The sequence below is a fragment of the Grammomys surdaster genome, unplaced genomic scaffold, assembly GCF_004785775.1.
Source record: "Grammomys surdaster isolate TR1022 unplaced genomic scaffold, NIH_TR_1.0 221, whole genome shotgun sequence".
NCBI lineage: Eukaryota > Metazoa > Chordata > Mammalia > Rodentia > Muridae > Grammomys > Grammomys surdaster.
The window spans coordinates 1,306,073-1,322,194 of NW_021604666.1; positions in this window are offsets into that span (position 1 = coordinate 1,306,073).

Below are 16,122 nucleotides of genomic sequence, written 5' to 3' on the forward strand. Positions count from 1 at the left end.
CTTAAAGACTGGACTCAGTGGGAAGGGTGACAGGCATTAAAGTCAACACAAACAGAATGGAGGACGTGTCAGAGACAAAGCCAGACACTAGAGTAGTTAAGGGTAGATTTTGGGCAAGGAAATATTCTTGCGATTGATAAGAATTCAGAGCACTGAATTTTGCAGAGTTGACTAGTTTTAAAGGGAAGATGTAAGATACTTAGGAATTTGGATAAACTATGGAAACCCAGTGAGGTTTTCCAACAAGCTACTAAAGCTGGCCTTCTGTTCTCATACTGGGTAAGAGACAGGGATTCCCAATTCTTGGGCATTGGCTGGAACAGACAGTAAATCTGTCATTTGAGTTTTCTCATATACTGTAAGAGGTCATCCTGGGGACATTAGAGATGTGGCCTTCAGCTGTTAGAAACTATATTGGGGTTTGTACTTGAGACAATTGCACTATGTAGCCCAGGATGATCTGGAACTCAAAATTCTCCTGCCTCAACCTCCTGAGTGCTGAGATTACAGCCATGTATCTCCACATGAGGCATCATTGTTCAAGTCTTTATAGGCCAGTGTTGAGGTCCACTTGAGAAGACACCTTTAAGGATGCTGGAGTTTGGTCAAGGGGAACTTGTGTTGGAAGGCTTGGCAAAGCTCTTGGCATAGGAGAACTGTATGGATGAATGAAAGGGTTTGAATACCAGGCTGGTAGTAGTCTGGAACTCTCCTAGAAGGAAGATGAAGAGCAGGTCAAGTTTGCCCAGGAGAAGGAGCATTCAGGGATAGAACAGAGAATATGGAGTGAAGAGGTGCTATATAAGAATCGTCTAATTTGGAGGGAGCAGATACTTGGGGACACTGTTGAACAGAAGTTGATGTGTGAGCATTTCCAAATTTGGCTGGTCATTTGCTAGGTTGGGTTTTATGATGTGTCCCCAGGCCTGAGCCTGGCACTGAATCTGGGCATTGTAGACAGTGGCTCAATGTGTCTAAGGTTAACTGAATCTGTTTCCTCTACTTTGAAAACCCCAAACACAAAACACTGTGTTTGTAAATTGTTCAAGAAAGCTAAGGCCCATTTACTGCTTATATTAGTCAGGATTCTCCAGAGCAATAGAGCCAATAGAACATATATTTAATTATGAGAGTGGATTTGGCTAAGTTGGCTTATAAGACTGGAGACTGTAAAGTCCCACAGTGGTCCTCAACAGCCCAGAGAGAGCCTTGAAAAATGAGTAGCTATTCAGTTCAAGAAGCTGGAAGTTGGGGACAAAAGGAACTAATAATGACAGGCTGAAGTCTTGGAAGTTGCCTAGAGAGTTCCTGGTGTGAGTCTAGGTCATAAGGACTAAGTATGCAGGGTTTGATGTCTACAGACAGTCACAGCAGAAACATGCACACATCCACTAACAAAGAACCCCAGCCAACTGAACAATGCCAAGCGCATTCGAGGTACATCTTTCCTACTTAGTGGGCTGAGTCACACATGAATTAGCCTTAGAAACAGCTTCACAAAGAGCGTTCTTGGCCAGTTGCCAAGCTCTCTCAATCCAGTCAAGGTGATGGTCAAGATTCATAATCACATTGTTCTACCTACATTTGAAGGCCTGGAGAGGTAGCTCAGGGAGTGAACTGCCTGCTTCCCAAGCAAGAAGATTTGAATTGGATCCTGAGCACCCACATGAGAGCTGAGAGTGCCAGGGCCCAGTTGTAATCTCAGCACTGGAGAGGTGGAGGCAGGTGGATTCCTGGATCTCCAGCTGAATCATTGAGTTTCAGGCTCATTAAGGCATTCTATCCAAAACGGTAAGGTCCAAGAAGAGATCGAAGAACACACTTGAGGCTTACCTCTGGTCTCCACACACATGCGCAGGACACCTGCATGAGCACATGCTCATACCCACATGAGCACATATGTACAGAGTACATGCAAACAAAAAAGATCTAATACTTCTTCCAGAGGCAATGCTCACCTGGAATTCCATCTTTATTAATGCCTCAATACTGCCCAGTGTCCTTATGCCTGTAAGCTGACTTCCTTAATACTTCATCTTCTCCTCTCTATCAAACAGACACATAAACATTACCATGATCAGAGAGATTTAGGGAGATTTAAATGAGATACAGTGTATGCAAATTCCTTCATAAGGTACAAAAAAATCTATCAAAAATTCAGGAGTACCTGCTCTCACTATTGTTGTGGTAGGTGGTTTCTTTTTTTCTGTTAAGCACAGAAAAGAAACAAGATTTTATCCATAGTGCTTAAAGGTCAGCATCCAAAAATGTTTCCACTGGGTTAGCTTTTCAGGTGAAATAAACAAACGTGAAGACTCTGTCACATAAATAGAAGCTGACCCTGGGTCCTTTACACTCATGTAATGGCCACTCAGAGCATTCTGGAAAAACAAAGCAGACGACCAAAAAATGCTTGTATTGCTCCTGGGTGCTATCCGTCAAAGGGAAAAGCCTAACCCCAGATTTTATTTCCTGTGTTAGGGCTAAAAGAAGGAGAACAAAACCAATTAAGGAAAACATAATCAATTTCAAAAATCCCTGAATGTGGGGCATCATTCTTTTTCCTTTCTAGGGGAGCTTTATCACTATCAAGTGTGGTTAACGGCACCGAGCTAAAACATTTACTTATTAATGTTAAATAATATGCTCTTCTCTTGAAGTCTCAGGAATGAGGCATAATCAAATCCCTCCGTAAAATATTGATAGCAGGTTATCACTGTAGCACTGAGAGAAATCTAAAGAGTGCCATAGCAAGACTGCTTCAAATTACTGGGAGCTGGGCAATGGCTCAATGGGTAAAAGCACTTACTGTACAAGTATGAGGACCTGAATTCAAATCCCCAGTGCCCAAATAAAAGGTACACTAGTAACTCTAGCACTGGAGTCGTGGAGATGGAGACAGAAGGATGGCTGAGGCTCTTTGACCAACTGGTCTAGCTGAAAGACAGTGAGCACCAGGTTCTGTGAGAAATGTAGTCTGAAGGAAATATGGTGGAAACTAAGAGCAGAAAGTAAGAGCTGACATCTTCTATGGCCAACATAGATCTCCACATGTTCACCCTCACGCATATACACTCAAAACAATAGATGTCACCTCAGTCTGAGACCTGTAGAAGAGAATATATGAAAATTTGATGCATCACACTTAAAATCTAGGGCAGTGACACAACCACTCTTCCCATCATGAAGGTCTCACTACCCCAGACACCCAGGCAACTTCTCTTGGACTCAGACCCAACACATTCTCACTTTGCCCTCCTGCAAAATCTGACCATCAGGTTTGACTTCTCTAGTGCTTTGATGTTCTCCATGGTAAAGAGGGAAGATACATTATTCCAAGTCCCACTATCCTTGGCTTTGAAGGTCAAAGGAAAAACACAGTCCTTACTTTAGTAAGAAAGCACTCAAGAGTTTTCCCTCTCTTTTCTCTGAATCCCAAGCCCCTCACACTTCTAGGTTGTAATCCCTGAGTGGGGTGGGGGAAGGTTGAGGGTGGGAGGGGCAAGAGACAGGAGGATCCTTGGAGCCTACTGGCCAGTCAGTCTACCATAATCAGTGAGCTCCAGATCCCAGTGAGAAAAAAAAATGGCTCCTGTGGAACAACACCTGAGGTTGTTTTCCGGCAAGCAACACAAACACACATACACACACACACATGCACACACACACACATATACACACGCACATATGTACACATGCACACACACATGCAAACACACACACACATGCAAGCACACACACATACACACACACAAACATATTTTGGGCAACTTTATTGGGTTTCCTTTCCTACCACCCTTTCTACCCCTATTCCATCCTTCCAACCCCCCCACCAAGAAGAAGGTGGTAAAGGGTAAAGGGGGCTTCCATCTCACTAGACTACTTTCTGCTTATTGGGGGTGTTAAGTTCCTTGGGGCAAGTCCAATATTCACCATCAAGATATCTCCAACCAACAACTCAGAAACCCAGCAATCCAGCAGCAGCAGCAACAAGAACCTCAGCAGGGGGAGCAGCAGCCACCACCTCTCTCTGGGCTCTGGCATCTTTATCTGAAGAGTCCCCAAAATTCCAAATGTAAACAGTCTTCAGATGGCACAATCACACCCCTGCCAGAGCACGAGACAAATTTTAACAGTTAGCTGCTGTGGACAGTCTGAAGCAGACTGTATCTCACACCTGGAATTAAAACAAAAACATTCACATAACATTTCTGGGTTTTTTAAGTAACCAAAAATTTTCACTACATATGCGCACATGTGTGTGTGCACGCGCGTGCGCGCACACACACACACAAACGCACACACAGTTGAACAATTCTCTAATTTTCCCTCTTTATAATCCACTGACCTGTTTTCTTGGGTGTCAAGGAAAACTGAGGAGAGTGTAGACCTTGCCACCTCTCAAGCTGTTGCAGCCCATGAGCATGTCAATCAAAACGCCCAACAGCCATTCTTACCTCTTCAGATCTAGGTCCAATTGTGAGAACTGTAGGATGGCAGGTAACAATATGGAGACTCTACAGCTTGTTCTGAAATGCTTTCTCTGACTCTTCTAGGTCAAACGTGAACCAACATTCCCAGTAATTTAACTTCGAGATTAATATTTCCGACTGTTCTCTTTTCAGCTTCTAAATGATTTTAACAGAAAATGTGTTAGGCTTTCCATCACCGTGACAAAGTAGCTGACGTGGCAATTTAAAAGAAGCCAAGACTTATTTTTCACTCATATTTTCAGTCAGTGGAATAGAAAGGGGTAAGTAACATGATCATGAGAAACTTGTTGGAGAAAGGATTTGTTTCTCTTCTACTTCCAGGCAATGATCCATCACTAAGGGAAGTCAAGGAAGGGACTCAAGCACGGCAGGAACCTGGAGGCAGGATCTGACGCAGAGGCTGTGGACAGACAGAGGTTACTCAAGTTCCTCATTCCTGAACCTGCCTTTGTACTAACTCCTGATGGCATATGCTATACTAGAGGTTTGGAGAGATGTCAGTGGTTGTAAGTGCTTTCTGCATCCAGTAGGATAAGCAGTTTCCAGATTCTGAGACTCTCAGACATCCCCTGTTGGACTACCCAGCCCCTGTGGTGTAAACTAATCTAGCAAATCCCCTTACATAATACATATTCATTCTATCTATTCTATTCTTCTAGAAAACTGTTGATAACACATCATTCATAGGTATTTCCTTAATACTAGATTTGGGTAATGTAAAAAAGCAGGATTTTAAAATGTTTAAACCAGGCATGATGGTCACACCTGTAATCCCAGCACTCAGAAAGAAGATACAGGGGATTTATGAACTTGAAGCCACTTTAGGCTACATAGTGAGACCCTATTTCAAAAAAAGAAGAAAGTAAAAGAGACAGAGAGAGAGAGAGAGAGAGAGAGAGAGAGAGAGAGAGAGAGAGAGAGAATTTGAAGAGGAAGAAGAAGAAGAAGAAGAAGAAGAAGAAGAAATAAAGGTCCCACTACATTATTATCACTTCAGCAGCGTCTCTATTTTCTTCTCTTATAATTACTTTTTGTTAACTGTAGGCTCAACAGGCAGATGTATTGGCTTATCTCCTCCTGCCTAGATTCCTGAAAGACAAAACAAAACAATTACAGTTAAAGGAAAGAATTATACAAATCATGCATCTTTAATGAAAGATACAGGAATAGAAACTGTATTACCTAGCGCAGAAAGTTGTAAAGCCATCCTGCGTAACCCTGGGGAGAGTGGTGTAGGCTTGGACCAGAAGTAAGGAGCGGAGCTTCCAACTCTCACCCTGTGTTAGTTACTTTTCTGTTGCTGTAATAAAATACAGTGACTAACGCCATTTAAAGAAGGAAGGGTGTGCTTTAGCTCACAGTTCCAAAAGGATAGAGTCCATTGTGGTAGCAAGGTATGGCAGCAAGACCAGGGAGCCATGAGGTCATATTTTATCCTCACACAAGAAGTAAAGAGGGAAAACAAGAAGTGAAAGTAAGGCTACAAACCCTCAAAGCCTACCCCGGAGTGAAAAGCTCCTCCTCCTAAAGATTCCAAAACCTTCCCAAACAGCGCCACCAACTGGGAGCCAAGTGTTCAAACACTTGAGTTTCTGGGGAACATTTCTCATTCGAACCCCAATACACTCATTTAAGCAAGTAGACAATCTCAGAAAAATTTTCTGTATGGGTCTCAGCTTATATGTAAAATTTGGAGCCTGTAACACAACAAAAGTATAGGCAGTTTATATTTACTTAAAAGGTTCCAAGCCAACAGAAGTCAGAGGTACTTGTACATGAGTGATTACTGCAGCATTCTCCACAAGAGTACAAGCTATAGAACTAACCAAGGTGTCCAATGACAGGGGAGTAATAACAAAAACGTGGATTATATACACAAGGAAATTTTATGCAGCTGTGAAAAAGATGAAATTAGGCCCTTTGCCAAAAAATGAACACAACCTGAAACAAACATATTGTAAAAATTAAGTCACTAACAGATAGAAAACTATCACATTTTCCATCGTTTGTGAGTCTAAGACTTTATAGATACATAAAGTCACGTATGCACCAATAACATGAAACTACCCAGTGAATAGATGGATCAGGGAAGAAGAGCAGGAGGAAGGTAGGTAGGGACATGCTCAGAGCACATTAGATACTTCCTATAACTATCTTAGTTACAGTTCTCCTGCTGTGACAAAATAACATGACTATAGGCAACTTGGGGAGGGAAGGGTCTATCTATTTCATCTTATACTTCAGATCATAGTCAATCACTAAGGGAGGTCAAGGCAGGAACTCAAGTGGGATAGGAACCTGCAGGCAGGATCTGAGAGAGGACTGCTGCTTACTGGCTTTCTCCTTGTGGGTTGCTCAATCTGTTTTCTTCTGGCCTCCAGGACCACCATCCCAGAGGTGGCACTGCCCACAGTGGTCAGACCATCCCATATCAATCATCAATCAAGAAGATGTATCACAGGCTTTTCCACAAGCCAATCTGATATAAGTCTTTTCCCAATTGAGGGTTCATTTTCTAAAACGACACTAACTTGTATCAAGTTGACATACAACTAGCTGGTACAATAACACTGTGTAATACTAAAAATATTAACACCTTTTAGCATAGTATAGGATGGTGGTGCTGCCCAGCCAGGGTGACTTTGGGTATGTCTCCTCTCCAGTACAATCACATACTTCTCAAAGATTCCTTGTGAGATTTTAGCAAATTCAATCATGGCAATTTCAGAGCAGTACCTGGCCCTCTGTTCATGGAAGCTGTGCCAGTGTTCTCCAAAACACCTTTTGATCATAACACCACTCAACACTTTGATTCTGATACCTGCCCTAGGATTGTTGATATTCTTAGAATTCATTACTGAGATTTTTTTAAAGCGAATAGAGAAAGAAAACATTGAAATTTAATAATCATCTTTGTCTCTATAAATGGAACAGGACATTAAAAGCCACAGAAATTTTCATTTGATATGAAATAGTATGGTTTTATATTTCATGTGGTTAAAAAAACCCTTACGGAGTAGGAAGAAGGTTTTTGAAAATGTTTTACCTCTCAAGAGAAGAGGAAAGCACCACTCATGGAATAATTGTCCCATATGTGTTGGAGTTCATAATCTCAATTTATTAGTCCCACCCTCAATGTCACTGTAAGGCAGAGGACATTCCTTGTTGACAGATGAGGAAGCTGAGGCTCAAGGAAGCTCACTTCAGTGATAGTCATGTGGCTCTGCTAGCTCAGCCTCAGGCTGCACATCAGCAAGAGAGCCCTGCTCATCCTCACTCACTAGTCCAAAGCTGGCTCAGGCTGCAGATACTCCCAGGGGTAGTGGATTTTTTAAAAGTCATTTTTTAAAATAAAGCCAATTCTAATTTAAATGTAGAACTTTGTTGTGCTGCGGCCATAGCATGGAGAGGTTGAGCTGGTGCCTACATGGACCCTACACTCCTGCATTCTAGTTTCTTTGTTGTGGGGAGGTATTCTGCCAACTACCAGGAGAGAAACATGGACATCAACCCAGCCACAAACCCTTTGACCTACAACCTGTCCTGCCTGTATAATATTCTAAGGCAATGGTGGCACAGAACTTGTGGGAGAAACCAACCAATGTCTGGTTTGACTTAAGGCCCACTCCACAAGAAGGAACCCACACCCAACACTGCTTGGGTAACCAAGAACTAGAAACTGGATAGTCCAGAGATCAAGGATAAAACCAAACATTACTAGTCTTTTTAAAAAAATAAAAAAATAAATGATTTTAATCATTTTAAATTCATTAAAATTACTTGTTTTAATTAATTAAAATCAAGTAAAATGATTCCTAATGATATCCTGCTATACTCATAGATGAGAGCCTTATCCAGTCATCATCAGAGAGATTTCCTCTGGCAGCAGATGGGAATAAAGGCAGAGACCACAGCCCAACACTATGTGGACAGAGTCTAAATTAGAGGTATCCATCAAATTCCTCCCCTCAGAGTTCAGGGAATCCTGCAGAAGAGGAGACAGAAAGAGTGTAAGGGCCAGAGGAGAGGGAGCACACCAAAATAACAAAGCCCGCTGAACCAACTAAGCAAGGTGCACAGAAGCTCAGAGACTGAAGCACAAGCACAGGGCCTACATGGGTCTGTAACAGACTCTACCTATATATTATAGCTATGAGCTTAGTATTTTTGGGGACTCTGGACTATGTGAAAGAGTGAGTGGATCTCTGACTTTTACCTGCTATTGAAACTCTTCTTTCCTGTTGGGTTGCCATGTCCAACTTTGATAAAATAATTTTTGTGACATCTACACATATTTTATTTTGTCATTTTTGGTTGTTATCTCTTAGAAGCCTGTTCTTTTCCAATGAGGGAGAGAAAGGAAGTAAATGTGGAGGAAAGGAAGGCAGAGATGAACTGGGAAGAGTAGAGGCAGGAGAAATTATAATCAGGATATATTGTATAAGGAAAAAATCCATTTTCAATAAAAGAAAAACATCATTTTGTTTTTTCAGTAAAACAAATTATAATTTAAATTCACTAATATAATTTTGTTGCACTGCTATTTATTCAAATTAAAACAATACCTAGTGGAGGGAAAAAGACTTTTAGGTAACTTACCAGGCTCACAAAATGCAGAAAGTTATAAATATCATGAGGCCTCTCCCCAAGTTTATACAAAGAGTAACAGTTGTTGAGGGGAGGGCATTCTTTTGTGGGGCTGTCTGCAAACCCTGCAGGAATGAAGGGGATGTATTACACATAATAGTTTTCCTAAGTTAGAGCCCATGATGGGGTGGAATTTTCAGTGATGTAGCTAGGTTTCAGTCAGACATACTCCCGTGTGTAACCCTCACCCACACGCTTGTAGTGTGCCCCCACCAATGCTTGTGTAATCAATCCCTTATCCACATTTAAGCCATCCCCCAACCAATGTTCCTGTAATTGGCACCTCATCCATACTTCTTGTAACTCTTCGTTTATGTTCATGTGAGTAACTCTACAGCCATGCTCCTATAAGTGACCCCTAATCTTTGCTTCTGTGAATGACCCTAACCCCTGCTCTTGTGTGTAACCCCTCACCTCTATGCACTCCCAAACTTACTGGTTCACTAAGCTACATGGGTGGAATCAATTTCGGGGTCTGCTCTTGGTGCCATATATGGATTGAGATAGAAATTATTTATGTCTCCTCAAGAAAAGCCACACAACAAACATGCTGTTGATAAGAACCCCAGAAGGACAATATCAACTGACTGGATCATCCACAGCTCCCACGGACTAAATCACCAACCAAAGAGTATACAAGGAGGGAGCCAGGACTCCAGATACATATGTGCCAGAGGATGGCCTTATCTGATATCAATGGGAGGGGAAGCGAGGCTTGATGCCCCAGTGTAGTAGGATGCTAGAGGGGTGAGGCAGGAGTAGGTGAGTGGGTGAAGGAACACCCTCATAGGGGCAAAGGGGGAAGGGGAGGGGAGATGGGATGGGCGGGTTGGTGGAGGGGTAATCAAATAATATCCCAGGAAGAGGGATATCATTTGAAATGTAAATGAACAAAATGATTAGCAAAAGAAAGAAAGGAAGAAAAAAAGAAAGAAAAGAACTCTTATGAGTCTTGCAGCAAAACAACGACAAAAATGCTTTGAAAATCCTATATTACTTTTCATGACTTAATACCAATAACAGGACAGGGGACTGTTGTCACACTTCAAGACTGAGATGGAATAATACTCCCGAGGATACAACAGAACCAGAAATCAGCCAGTGTGGGTTTCAGAGCTAATTGTTGACACCAGTAACAGAAGAGACCTGTTATCTCAAATCTGAATAGAGACACATTAGACATACTTCACAGCCTGTGGTTACAGCAAAAAAGCTGTGCTGTCCTCAATTGCTTGTTCTCACCTGAATAAAGTTTCTCCAAAGTGTTTTAATGAATCCATGTACAACGTGGCAACTACTATGCACAGTGAAGTACTGAAAACTACTAATAATACTTGATACATTTTTAAAGCATTCTCAACACTCACATTGAAGACTAGATTTTTTTTGATGCTAAAATGTTTTACAAATTCAAATACCCATATTTTTGAAAACATCCTTCTTTCCCAACTCCTCCCAGCCCCATGCACAGCTAACACTTGTTAGTTTTTGTTCTCTTGCTCCATGACAGAGGCATGACTTCTGAAGACCAAGCATCTCCAGGACCTGAGCTCAGGATAGACCAGCAGGTGTCTCACAGCAAGGCTGAGCCCAGTCAGTCCCTACGCCAGCTTCAGAATTCCTCTGCCAGCACTGTGGCGTATCACACAATGATCTATTCAGCAAATGGTTGCCGAGTCAGGGCAGGCACTCTGTACTCCTGTACTGTCAGCTACACAACTTGTAGGGCCAGGCACAAAAAAAAAATGGTGCCATTGCTCAAGAAAGCTGTGGAAAGTAACATTAAAGGATCCCATGTCTGTCCTGTGTTCTGTGGTCTCTCTCATTTATATACTCAATTTCTGTGTGTGTGTGTGTGTGTGTGTGTGTGTGTGTACATGTGTGTGTGTATACTTGCCAGTATATTTTGCTACTTAGTGTCATTCTTAGAAAAAGTATGACTATAGTAACTACCAGGAAGGCTGGAAGCATTCAGCATTCGTCTTTCTGTTATGGAGTGCTAGGGAGGCTACAGAGAGGAAAGCAACCTGGCTCAGGTACAGTCCTAATAAATTAAAGAGAATATGACAAAATTCAAGTGTCTCTTGTCATGAACTTACATTAACAATAGGCAGCAAAATCGAGGTTACCCGCATGTTTTAGGTGTAGGGTACTGAAGGGGAGCTGCTTTCTTCCTTGCATATAACACCCTTCACTTAACTAACTACAAACCAAATTCAATCCCATGCAATAAAGTCCTTCAATCATGAGTAACTGTTCAAGCAAGTGAATTTCTATGCTCTATAACAAACAAAAGCAAGAGGAGAAGGAACCAAGAAAGCATGCTATTAGTACAGAGAACGTTAGATGGAGGAAATTGCTGGGGTTTATTTACTCATATTCCCTTCTATGCATGAAGAGGTTGGCAAGATATTATATCATAATTATGGACTCCCATAGCAGCTCGATAATCTACAGCTCCTATTGTTCTAAGTCTTTTGCTCATGGGCTTCAAGATTATATCACACATGCACACACACAAAGACAGGGACTAATTGCATTGCATATTTATACTTCCTCAGCTCCCTCCATTACCCGTATAATTCCCCATGGGTTCTAATTAGCTCAATCAGGCTGGGAGGAGTACAAATTTAAGCAATTTCAAATAAATATAGGGTTTGCTACCACCACAAAATCTGGCAAAATGCTAGCCTTACAAACTATAACTTAGAACTGTAGTTTATCTTTCATTTCTGGGAGGGAAGAAAACCCAACTGAATAGCATTTTTTATTGTGCTTAGATTTAATCAAGGATGATAGTTTCTTTTCTAATGTTTGTAATTGAAATAGAATTACATCGCTTAAATAATACTAACCTAGCTGTTTTTGCATTTAGGTGGTTTCCTGCAACTGGATGAAGAGAAAGAGCCAACTTGGTTTACATTTTTGCTGAGCTCTCAAGCCACAGCTCTGAAGGTAGCTTCGAGTAATGTCCCCATTCTCCTTCCCCCCCCAGTTCATAATTGTCATGACCCAGAAGTCATAGCCTGTGCAGGGTATAATGGACAGTGCTTAGGGAAAAGGACTTTCCTGAAGGGATACACTCTGGGAAGATGAGCCTAATTACTCTAGGCACTCTTCCATGGTTTCAAATTTAAGAGAGTGTTGCTCTGTAAAATGAAAATACCTAAGACTTCTCTCAAGGTAAAGAAGGACAGTGTCAGAGTCTCCCCTACCTCCCACCAGCTTATTAGTAATTCATCTGGCTTCAGCATCTTGGGTCTAATCAGGGAGAGGGCCCCTGCAGCTGCACTTACAATCAGCTCAATGCCAAATGGCCTCCCTGGTGCAATCACCCTCCCCAAACCTCCAGATGATTCCTAATGAAGGGAATCATTTGGAAAGGAGCGGGCATTCTATGACCAGGTCTGCAGCCTCTTCTAGCTGGAGCTCTGAGGCTCACAGCAGCGCTCCTCTCCTGACACAACCAGCCTGGTGTTAGGGATACTCCAAGGAGAGCATAGAAGAGAGGGATGCAAAGATATGCAAAGATGATCTGGAAAGTTCTGCATGATTTCACTGTTGAAAAGACTATTAGTTCTAAACTTGAAATCCTTGACTTGTCCCTGGAATAATGATGTTTCAGCTTCTCAATCTGAGCACCCAGAAACTGCTTATGGAAGCACGCTACCCCTACTACCCTCTCTCCAAATACAGCATGTTGTTAGTAACAGTATTCGACATTTTTTTCTATTGCTGTAACAAAGCCCCATAACTAAGGCAATATACAGAGGGAAAGGTTTATTTGGGACTTATGGCTCTAGAGGGATAAGAGTTCATGACCACTGTGGTAGGGAAGCATTGCAGCAGGCAGACATGTCAGCTGAAGCTCACAAACAAGAAACAGAGTACCCTGCAGAGAGCACATGCCTTTTAAAACCTCAAAGCCCACCCTCACTATTCTTCCTCTAGCAAGGCTACATTCCTAAATCTATCAAAGAGTGTCACTATCTGGGAATCAAGTATTTACATTCTGGAAAATATGTGAGACATCTCATTCAAACAACCACAGCGACAAATATTTAAATACTGGAGCCAAGTATGCTGGCCCATGCTTGTAATCTTAACATTCCAGAAATTAGATGGCTAAGACAGGAAAATAAATTATCTGAGGCCAGCCTAGATGAGACTGATGGGTTTCTTTGTTTGTTTGTTTGTTTGTTTGTTCATTTGTTTTAAGTAGATGATACATACATGCATACATAAATATATATACATACATACATATATACATACATACATACATACATACATACATACACAGACAGACATAGATGCATAGATAGGTTCATTCATACATACATACATTCATACATACATACATGCATACATACATAGCAAGGAATAGGTAGGAATAAAAAGAAAAAGTAGAAGAATCATGGAAAGAAGAATTAGACCTCTATATTGATGCTGCATTACTAACTCTGTAATGTGAGCTGTGTTCACAGTAGGCCATCATTTGAAACCTGCCCACACATTCTTCTCAGCATTTTGTCGTTCTGTTGTAGGAGTCATCAGCATGTCAACCTCTTGCAGCTTCTTATACTATGTAGGGGTGCCTCGTCTTTCACAATTTGTCTCCTGGCTGACTGTGCTAAACTCCCTGCATGTGCTAAACTTCAGTTTTTCATTCTAAGCTCCAGGAATGATCAATGCAAGCTATCACTCAGAGGCATCACCTCAGGGATCACTGCTCTGTTCCAGACCAGCAATATTTGTGCAATCACTTGGAGGCTTATTGCATTTTGTCCAAGTGCTTTATAAAAATGAGGAGGAAACAGAACAATGAACATGCTGATACACAGGATAACAAGAACAGGTCATATAGACTCAACACCATTGAGACAAAGCTGCAAATCACCACGAAGCCTGAAGACAGAGAATCTTTCACCTTAATCAGATTCTCATTGGCTTTACACAGCTCAATTGTGTATTTAATTAATTGTGAAGAAAAAGAACACAATTAAAGAACGTGTACCAAATGCTGGTCATGAATCATAAATGACTGTGATTAAAGAACTGAGTTTAAAATTAGGAATTTTATTACATTTTAACAGTCCTCAAATAGAACTTCTCCTAATGCCTTTATAGCCAATAAGTCAATCTAGTGACTGGCTTTTCCACCCTTGCAGAAATTTTCAAGAATAGATGATGTATGGGAGGTGAGAACAACTTGTACTTCTGATCAAAACGAATGAGGACACAGACTCCAAACTGATATCGATCTAAAAGGAATTTACTTAATGAAAATAAACCTCAATTAAGGAGAACTAACCGTGAGCCTCTCAGTAAGACAGAGACTACTTGAAAACATAACAACCAAGATAGAAAGCTATGGCTCTATGCACAAAGTTATTTTTGGCTATGCATCTCATGATATCAAAATTTTAGAGCAGACAAACCTTTGTGCAAAACTACTTGAAGAACCAGTGGACACCCTTATGATAGATAATACAGCATAATAAGACCTCCCAGAATTCATATGGAGTGGCGTCTTGAAGACATCACTAAGATAAATTAACGTGCAAAGCACCATGGGGCTGGAGTTCAAGCAATCCTCAGAACTCATATGAAACACCTAGACATGGTATGCCTGCAATCCTGGCACTGGGGAGGCAGAGGAAGGAAGACCCTCAGGGATCATCATCCAACTTAGCCTATTTCGGGAGCTCCGGGCCATTGAGAGATTCTTCCTCACTCATTCTCCCTGTGAAATGACACCCAAGGTTGACTTGTGATACACACACACACACGCACACACACAATTCTATGATATGTTGGTGTTAGGATGATAGAGGAATGAATAGTCACACAATTTGCTTATTTCATAAGGACTTCAAATGTTTAACTGCAAAGGGTGTTGATTAAAGAGTGAAATGTGGATAGGAAATTGTCTAAACTCTACTTTTGTGAACAACTGACTTTTGAAATGGTGTGCATTTCATCTCTTTAAAAAATTAAACTGAAGGAAAGTAAGTCTTCACTTTCTATAGAAAATATGGAGCCCTATTTCCTAGGTAAAGAAACACTGGGTGCTACTGTAGATAAAAATGTCCACCATCCCTGAAGTTGATTTTGGAGAGCAGAACACTTGCTTTCTCAGTGAGGGAAGCTCTGAGCGACAGCCCTGATGCTACTGTTCACACAGATGTCATCCATGTGAGTTCTTTCTCCTTCTTTATCAGGGGAGGTAATGATTACTTCATATGAGAATAGAGTAAACAATTTGTCAATGAATATATATCTTGGAGTCAATCACAAACAAAAGCAAATTAATCTAATTACATACAAAAAATTGGTGCCATTCATAAACCACATGAACCACATAAACCACATGGAAGCACTCAGGAGGTACGTGGAGGCAGGATGGTCAGAAGTTCAAGGTTACCCTGGGCTACACAGTGTATAGTTGAGAATCCCTTGTGCTGTACAAGACCCTTTTTTCTCAAGACAAATAAACCAAAATGTAAGGTATTTATAATGTGCTTGTTAGTATATCATAAGGCAAGGAATCTCAAGATAAATAACAGCAAGGAAGTTTTAAACTTATTCAGTTGGCTTTATATTAATATTTATATTAGAATGCCAGTTTAAAAAGAAACCTAAAATTACTGTTTTGAAAGAAGAAGTTTTTAACCAAGAATTGTGTGTTTTCTCAAGTAGAAAAGTAAGTAGCTTACCACAGCCTGGGATTGTACCTCAGTTGGTACATACATAGTATACACAAAGCCCTGAGTCCCATCTTGACCACTACATAGAATGGTGCATGCCTGTAATCCCAGAAATCAAGAGCTGGAGGGAGGAAAGCCAGAAGTTGAAGGTCAGCCTTGGCTATGTAGAGTTCCAGCCAAGATTAGGCTACATGGACCAGTTATCTGATCTCTTACTATGATAAACATCATGACCAAGAGCAACTCAGTAAGGAAGGGTTTGTCTTATCTTA